Raw genomic sequence first — 9,906 nt, forward strand, 5'->3', positions numbered from 1 at the left:
TGTTCCCGCATACATCTTTAATCAGCATATTAAAGTGATCATGGTGTAGAGATGTGATTACATCAGTAGGAAGGCAAACCATAGTTTAGTGCAATACATTTTAACCAGGCATCTGGAATCCGAAAGCCAGCAGGACCATTGGGAGGTGAAGAGATGAGTGGTAAGATTGGCTTTAGCGAAGAGAAATTCAAAGTGAGCGTGAGTATTGAAGATTTGAATGGCATTTCGTAGAGGAGGGGGTTCAGGTTGCTTCCAGGCTCTTGCTATAGCCAGTCGAGCGGCAATGAGGACATGAGATACCACTGTGCGGGATGTTTTAGGCCAAACTTCCAAACCTATTCCCAGTAGAGCAGGTTGTGGGGATAGATTGCACGGAGCCCGGGTGAGTATGAATATAAGAGCGGAGATATCAGACCAGAAAGACTTGAGTGAGTCGCATGACCACCAAGTATGAGACAATGAGCCCACCAACCCTCGCCAATCTCTGGGGCGTAAAATACCATTTGTGTAATATTTTTTTGAACAGATTCCCAGTGACTCAGACATTTAGATGTTTTAAAGGTTGGGAGATAACTGTATACCATTGCTCCAATGGTATGGAGAAGTGTAGTTCCTTTTCCCACCAGAGCATGGACGGCAACTTTACAGAGTCGTTTGGTTCACTCAATAGCCTGTAGAAAAAATATATACCCTTCCCAGTGGGGGAACATTTATTATACAAAGCAATGGCTCTTCTAATAATTGCGTTGTCTTTAATACATAGAGAAGCTATACAGTGCCTAATTGTGAGAGAGCTTAGAATTAATTCTGAGAGAGCTTGGAGGAATTTACCAGAAGACTATGTAAAAAAACGTAAACAGCAGAGTACCAAAATTACGATGACTTTATTTTCTAAGGAAGACCACACAAAGCATCGTCTCAGAACGTTCTGTGTATCATTGTTTAACTTGATCCTAATGATAAAGTGGTTTTGTATTGGGAAGATCAAAGGGGGTGTGTAAGGCACGCGCGAGTTCCAGCCTTCCGGGTTGCCAGAAAACGCGCGCTAGTGGCCACGAGCTCACAGCGGAAAGTGGCGCACAGGAAGTGACACGTTGCTCTCTAATCTAATGCTCGATTTAAACCAGCTGGCCCAATGGATCGGCGCTGAACGGTCTTTCGGCTTGGGCTTTGTGTTCCTGCTATTTGTTTGCCTGTTGCCTTGACTCGGATTACTGCTGACCTTGATTGACCGCTGCCTGCCCCTGACCTCTGCTTGTTATCTGGATTCTGCCTCTGCCTACTCCTTCTGTACCGTGCTGATCGTCTGGCCTTGCCCCATGGCTTGTTTGACATCGCTCCAGTTTCCACTGCAATCCTCGCTGACATCTCAGCTGCCAACCTGCCCCTGCTCATCCTTCCAGGGACCCAGTGGCCGGACTTCTACCAGGCACCGTGTCTGAACACCTTGGCACCCGTGCTCCTCTCTGTCTACTCGCTCCCTGTTCCCACTCTCAGGGGTGTGAGACAAGAGCCGCAAGGGAGGCCTCCTCAGCCAATCGGTCCTCCACCAGGTACGTGATGAACACCTTGGCACCCCGTGCTCCTCTCTGTCTACTCGCTCCCTGTTCCCACTCTCAGGGGTGTGAGACAAGAGCCGCAAGGGAGGCCTCCTCAGCCAATCGGTCCTCCACCAGGTACGTGATGAACACCTTGGCACCCCGTGCTCCTCTCTGTCTACTCGCTCCCTGTTCCCACTCTCAGGGGTGTGAGACAAGAGCCGCAAGGGAGGCCTCCTCAGCCAATCGGTCCTCCACCAGGTACGTGATGAACACCTTGGCACCCCGTGCTCCTCTCTGTCTACTCGCTCCCTGTTCCCACTCTCAGGGGTGTGAGACAAGAGCCGCAAGGGAGGCCTCCTCAGCCAATCGGTCCTCCACCAGGTACGTGATGAACACCTTGGCACCCCGTGCTCCTCTCTGTCTACTCGCTCCCTGTTCCCACTCTCAGGGGTGTGAGACAAGAGCCGCAAGGGAGGCCTCCTCAGCCAATCGGTCCTCCACCAGGTACGTGATGAACACCTTGGCACCCCGTGCTCCTCTCTGTCTACTCGCTCCCTGTTCCCACTCTCAGGGGTGTGAGACAAGAGCCGCAAGGGGGGCCTCCTCAGCCAATCGGTCCTCCACCAGGTATGTGATAGGGTGGGTGCAGTGTTGACATTACTCTGATGGCACGCATTGGACTGAAGCTGCACTGTGCATCTAGTCTCAAGTGAGCTGCTCCACATTGGCTTGCTGCGTTGTGCAATAGTGTCACGTACCTGGTCGGAGACTGAATGCGTGAGGAGGCCTCCCTTGCACCTCGTGTCCCGAGGACTCTGAGGTTGGGGACAGAGTCCAAGTAGACAGCGAGTGGCACGAGTGCCAGTGGTGATAACACCGTGCAAGCTGAAATCCAGGGGCTTTGATAGGCGAAATCCAAGTAAACGAGCCGAGGTCAAAACCTATCGAGCAATAACGGTACAGAGGGGTCAGGCAGAAGCAAAGTCCAGTAAACAAATCCGAGGTCGGTGGCAGGCAAGAATCGTCAAATCCGGGTCACAGCAAAGCAAGAAGGAGATCACAGGAACACAGGAGAGCTGAAGATAATCCAGCAATATGGTGGTGCTCAGGCCGGGTTTATATAAGGGAAGTGATAAGGGCGATGTGTCACTTCCTGTGCGCCTCTTGGTGCGCTTTTGTGCGGCTGGTCCATGGCGCCCGCTCATGTGCGGAAGAGTACGTTTCCCCATAGTTTGGAAACGCGCACTAGGCGCATGCGCAGTTACAGGAGATTGCTTACAAATAGGAAACATGAGTGTCTTACTAAGTGTGGGGGACACTTAGACCAAAGGCAGCAGGCATTGCTGGGGGTCTCTCTGTGGGGGTGGGTACTGATGAGCAACTTACTAGCGGTGGAATTAGGTTATTGAATTAGCTTTTAATTCAAGTGTAGGCGGATGGCAATAGGTTTTTCTTTGCATCTTCAAAGACATCAACGATTAGATCTCTGTGTCCATGTTCCCATGTCTGCCACACTCTGCCATGGAACTGCTTCATTGGTTTTGTCCCAGTGGAAGCCTAATTTGCCTCCGAAATGCAACGTAAATGAGGAACCCAAGAGAGTGTAGCGCCCGTCACCTTCTGTGCTGTGGCTACTAGACATTTAGTGATTGCCGGGGGTGTAGTCACCCTGGCTGGATTCAGAGTGGCAATTATAAGGTTAATCCCAGGTGTCTGGCATTGCCTGTACCCCCCCTGGGCGGAGTGAGACTCTGTCATATTGTGGGACAGCCAGTGGGAGACACTGTAATGTATGTACAGTACAGCAGCCAATCACTGGGTTTCTTTCAGCCAGTGGTGCATGCTGGGATAGGGTACATCTATTGGTGGGATCTGCCATGTGCTCAGACTAGCCGGGACCAGCCATGGAATAGGGCTGGGTCCTGTTCAGCCTGCCCGCCCAGGCTAGGCCGAGGCCTGGGGTTGGGTATGGGCTGGTGTGAGGGAAAAGGTTTCCCTGAGGCCTCCAACATGGAGGAGGCCCGTGAGACTGAAAGAGGAAGAGAACCGGGACCAGTGCAGGCTCTTGAAGCACCCTGAACTAAGTGGACTTCAGAGCATGGTCGGTGTCTTTCCTGTGTTATGAGGATCTGCATCCATCCTGTCTGTCTGTCACATCAGTGGTTATCTGATGTCTCCCAGGTGGATCTACTCTACAAGGTCTGGTGAGTCTGGAGCTTCTGATGGCTACCCCTGGACACATAGAACCCCCCCATACCCTCTCTCCCAAAGAGAATGTTCAATAAATTGTTTACTCAGCATCTTACTACTGGAGTGGACATCAGTTTATGGGCAGCAGAAGAAGGGCGGTTAGTGCTAATGGGCGGGCAGCTGAAGATCATCCCCTAGACCAACTAGAAGTGAACCGGGCATCCAGCGGCTCCTACGGGGGTGAGCGCTACAAGAGTAAGAAACATAGGTGCAGAATTCTCACTATAGGAATTCTTGCACAAAATAAGGAGACAATCCACCCATGTCCACTAAGAAGAACAATATCAGTATTACAGAGGACTGACCCTTGGAAAAACTGGCCGGCCAGTACTTTGCGTGGAATGCAATTCAACATCTGGGCTGAAGCCCTTGATTGTGTCTGTAGGAATCCCGAGCGGCGGAAGAGAAATTATGCAATGTTGGCACTTCCACCCCGCTTCATTTTCACCTTGTTAAAAGAACCCAGAACACAGAGAGCCCTTTCTAACCCGGAATACCTTTGAGAGTATCATATGCTAGGGAAGGCAAGATACATAAACATTCTCAACGGAATGAATACTGGCGGAATATGTGAAAACGGCAGATTCAAACAATTCATTGTGCGAAAACTAGTAAGTAGTTGAAAGGTTAGTCGTGATGGACATTCATAGTGGAATAATGTTGTGAATTTGTATACGACGTAATGCTTCTCCATTTGCTTCCCCCCTAGAAAACATTTGGTAATAAATGACTCTAAGCCCGCGTTCACACCTGAACGTTTTGTAGCGCGTTCTACGCTCGACGAACGCTCTACAAAACGCTCAAACATCTAAATCCCATTGTATTCAATGGGTCTGGCTCCCACCTCGGCGGATTTCCGTCCGTCCCTAACGCGCTACAAAACGGCCCACACCTGAAAAGGTACAGGTACTACTTTGGGCCGTTTTGTTGCGCGTTCCCATTGGGATACAGCCAAGTAGCCTTCGGAATCGCGGTTAAAAAAACGCGCGACAGACGCGCATATGCAATACGCCTAGGTGTGAACGAGACCTAACGCTAAAATAAAACTGTGCAATCCAATGTTCCCTGCAAAGAAGGCTTTGAGTACTCACCTCCTGAAGAATCCAACACTTTCAGGATTTTCAGTCTCCTGCTGTCAGGAAGCAAGGGGTGTTACCCCTTCACGGGGGGCCAACGAGCACGGCGCAGGGATCCCCTCCAGCCTGGTAGAACTCCTGGTGCCCGGGTTGCGGGTGTGCATGCGCCAGTCACGTGGCGGCCCCATTCACACTGCACGTTTGTCGAACGATTTGCATTTTGCACGATATCGCGCAAATGCTTGCATTGCGCAAGCTTGAATCGCGGCTAAATCCGCTCCAAAAAGGCTCCTGCTGTAGCGACGCACGACCCGCGACAGCAGGACCCTTTGCCCCATTGAGAATCATTGGAGAGTGATATCGCGCGGTAAATTGCCACGATATCGCGGGAATTACCGCGCGATAAATCGCTAAGTGTGAACGGGGCCTTAGGGCTATAAGGTGTGGGCCTTGCTGGGGGAGGTTCCCAGTACACGCCTTCCACCTCTCTCGCCTGCCATTGGCTCCCAGGGAGGGAAGCTTCCTGGTTGCCTCGGTGATCTTACATCCCCTGGCTATAAAAATCTGGCCAGAGCCCTGGCTTGTTGCGGAGTTATTCCACCCTATGGTGTGATCACCTCGCTCCCATCTGTGTATCTTGCTGTTTGCTTCCTGACCCCTCATCTGGACTCCCTGTTGCCGACCTTTCACCCCTGAACCCTTGCTGCCCGCCTCGACCTGGATTGGACCTTGACTTCTCTTTTGGATTACCCCTTCGTACTTCTGCCCTCGGACGCTTCAGGCCACTTCCTGCCAGTGGGTTCCACTCCACGCTGCCAAGCCACCGACACATCTGACACCTGCTGTGGATCCTCGTATTGGCCCCAACACACTAGAGGAGCACAGTTGGGCATAAATACAATTCATAGGGCCTCATAGCAAATTTTTGATGGGGACCCCCAGTGACCGATCTGTGTGACACCTGGCAGAATCAACTGAGGCAATGGTGTCCTTGATTTGAATGTAAAGTATGCTCAAATCAAGGGCAAGTAGGACAGTGGCCAGCATGGTCAGGACACCATTAGAGAGGGGCATGTGCTGTGGCTAGAAGTTGCCAGAGGAGAGCAGCAGTGACGGAAATTTACTTTATCTTGTAGCTCACCAGCATTTTTCACCATCAACTGATTTTTGTTTTCCAAGTCACCCTGACACACCTCGCTGTCAACAAGCTCCCTCACACTGCCATCCCCATGTCGCCCTGACACTACTCCCTGTCACCCAGCACCCCATTTTACCCACCCCCCTCACTCTGTACCCACATATCACCCAGCCACCCCCATGTCACCCAGCTTCCTCACCCTGCCACCCCCAAGTCGCCCTGCACCCTCATATCGCCCTGCACCCCCATATCACCCTGCCACCCCCCAGTCGCCCTGCCCCCTCATATCACCCTGCCACCCCCCAGTCGCCCTGCCCCCTCATATCACCCTGCCACCCCCCAGTCGCCCTGCCCCCTCATATCACCCTGCCACCCCCCAGTCGCCCTGCCCCCTCATATCACCCTGCCACCCCCCAGTCGCCCTGCCCCCTCATATCACCCTGCCACCCCCCAGTCGCCCTGCCCCCTCATATCACCCTGCCACCCCCCAGTCGCCCTGCCCCCTCATATCACCCTGCCACCCCCCAGTCGCCCTGCCCCCTCATATCACCCTGCCACCCCCCAGTCGCCCTGCCCCCTCATATCACCCTGCCACCCCCCAGTCGCCCTGCCCCCTCATATCACCCTGCCACCCCCCAGTCGCCCTGCCCCCTCATATCACCCTGCCACCCCCCAGTCGCCCTGCCCCCTCATATCACCCTGCCACCCCCCAGTCGCCCTGCCCCCTCATATCACCCTGCCACCCCCCAGTCGCCCTGCCCCCTCATATCACCCTGCCACCCCCCAGTCGCCCTGCCCCCTCATATCACCCTGCCACCCCCCAGTCGCCCTGCCCCCTCATATCACCCTGCCACCCCCCAGTCGCCCTGCCCCCTCATATCACCCTGCCACCCCCCAGTCGCCCTGCCCCCTCATATCACCCTGCCACCCCCCAGTCGCCCTGCCCCCTCATATCACCCTGCCACCCCCCAGTCGCCCTGCCCCCTCATATCACCCTGCCACCCCCCAGTCGCCCTGCCCCCTCATATCACCCTGCCACCCCCCAGTCGCCCTGCCCCCTCATATCACCCTGCCACCCCCCAGTCGCCCTGCCCCCTCATATCACCCTGCCACCCCCCAGTCGCCCTGCCCCCTCATATCACCCTGCCACCCCCCAGTCGCCCTGCCCCCTCATATCACCCTGCCACCCCCCAGTCGCCCTGCCCCCTCATATCACCCTGCCACCCCCCAGTCGCCCTGCCCCCTCATATCACCCTGCCACCCCCCAGTCGCCCTGCCCCCTCATATCACCCTGCCACCCCCCAGTCGCCCTGCCCCCTCATATCACCCTGCCACCCCCCAGTCGCCCTGCCCCCTCATATCACCCTGCCACCCCCCAGTCGCCCTGCCCCCTCATATCACCCTGCCACCCCCCAGTCGCCCTGCCCCCTCATATCACCCTGCCACCCCCCAGTCGCCCTGCCCCCTCATATCACCCTGCCACCCCCCAGTCGCCCTGCCCCCTCATATCACCCTGCCACCCCCCAGTCGCCCTGCCCCCTCATATCACCCTGCCACCCCCCAGTCGCCCTGCCCCCTCATATCACCCTGCCACCCCCCAGTCGCCCTGCCCCCTCATATCACCCTGCCACCCCCCAGTCGCCCTGCCCCCTCATATCACCCTGCCACCCCCCAGTCGCCCTGCCCCCTCATATCACCCTGCCACCCCCCAGTCGCCCTGCCCCCTCATATCACCCTGCCACCCCCCAGTCGCCCTGCCCCCTCATATCACCCTGCCACCCCCCAGTCGCCCTGCCCCCTCATATCACCCTGCCACCCCCCAGTCGCCCTGCCCCCTCATATCACCCTGCCACCCCCCAGTCGCCCTGCCCCCTCATATCACCCTGCCACCCCCCAGTCGCCCTGCCCCCTCATATCACCCTGCCACCCCCCAGTCGCCCTGCCCCCTCATATCACCCTGCCACCCCCCAGTCGCCCTGCCCCCTCATATCACCCTGCCACCCCCCAGTCGCCCTGCCCCCTCATATCACCCTGCCACCCCCCAGTCGCCCTGCCCCCTCATATCACCCTGCCACCCCCCAGTCGCCCTGCCCCCTCATATCACCCTGCCACCCCCCAGTCGCCCTGCCCCCTCATATCACCCTGCCACCCCCCAGTCGCCCTGCCCCCTCATATCACCCTGCCACCCCCCAGTCGCCCTGCCCCCTCATATCACCCTGCCACCCCCCAGTCGCCCTGCCCCCTCATATCACCCTGCCACCCCCCAGTCGCCCTGCCCCCTCATATCACCCTGCCACCCCCCAGTCGCCCTGCCCCCTCATATCACCCTGCCACCCCCCAGTCGCCCTGCCCCCTCATATCACCCTGCCACCCCCCAGTCGCCCTGCCCCCTCATATCACCCTGCCACCCCCCAGTCGCCCTGCCCCCTCATATCACCCTGCCACCCCCCAGTCGCCCTGCCCCCTCATATCACCCTGCCACCCCCCAGTCGCCCTGCCCCCTCATATCACCCTGCCACCCCCCAGTCGCCCTGCCCCCTCATATCACCCTGCCACCCCCCAGTCGCCCTGCCCCCTCATATCACCCTGCCACCCCCCAGTCGCCCTGCCCCCTCATATCACCCTGCCACCCCCCAGTCGCCCTGCCCCCTCATATCACCCTGCCACCCCCCAGTCGCCCTGCCCCCTCATATCACCCTGCCACCCCCCAGTCGCCCTGCCCCCTCATATCACCCTGCCACCCCCCAGTCGCCCTGCCCCCTCATATCACCCTGCCACCCCCCAGTCGCCCTGCCCCCTCATATCACCCTGCCACCCCCCAGTCGCCCTGCCCCCTCATATCACCCTGCCACCCCCCAGTCGCCCTGCCCCCTCATATCACCCTGCCACCCCCCAGTCGCCCTGCCCCCTCATATCACCCTGCCACCCCCCAGTCGCCCTGCCCCCTCATATCACCCTGCCACCCCCCAGTCGCCCTGCCCCCTCATATCACCCTGCCACCCCCCAGTCGCCCTGCCCCCTCATATCACCCTGCCACCCCCCAGTCGCCCTGCCCCCTCATATCACCCTGCCACCCCCCAGTCGCCCTGCCCCCTCATATCACCCTGCCACCCCCCAGTCGCCCTGCCCCCTCATATCACCCTGCCACCCCCCAGTCGCCCTGCCCCCTCATATCACCCTGCCACCCCCCAGTCGCCCTGCCCCCTCATATCACCCTGCCACCCCCCAGTCGCCCTGCCCCCTCATATCACCCTGCCACCCCCCAGTCGCCCTGCCCCCTCATATCACCCTGCCACCCCCCAGTCGCCCTGCCCCCTCATATCACCCTGCCACCCCCCAGTCGCCCTGCCCCCTCATATCACCCTGCCACCCCCCAGTCGCCCTGCCCCCTCATATCACCCTGCCACCCCCCAGTCGCCCTGCCCCCTCATATCACCCTGCCACCCCCCAGTCGCCCTGCCCCCTCATATCACCCTGCCACCCCCCAGTCGCCCTGCCCCCTCATATCACCCTGCCACCCCCCAGTCGCCCTGCCCCCTCATATCACCCTGCCACCCCCCAGTCGCCCTGCCCCCTCATATCACCCTGCCACCCCCATGGCACCCAGCTCCCTTACCCTACATCCCCATATCATCCTGCACCCCCATGTCACCCAACTCCCTCACCCTGCCACCCCCATGTCACCCAGCTCCCTCATTCTGCACCCCCAGACTCCACATGCACCCCTTGTTGGGGACACAGACAGACAGCAGTGAAGTGTGAGTAATGTTCCTGGGCTCTCAGATCACTTCCTTCGCTGACATCACTTCCAGCCTGTGTAGTGGATGTGGACCGGCGTCTGCTGCCAGAGATGATGAAGAGGAGGACAATGAGGACGAGCTGAGGGACCGAGCATGGTGTG

Source organism: Nanorana parkeri, unplaced genomic scaffold, assembly GCF_000935625.1.
Source record: "Nanorana parkeri isolate BGI_ZX_2015 unplaced genomic scaffold, ASM93562v1 scaffold1291, whole genome shotgun sequence".
NCBI classification, from domain to species: domain Eukaryota; kingdom Metazoa; phylum Chordata; class Amphibia; order Anura; family Dicroglossidae; genus Nanorana; species Nanorana parkeri.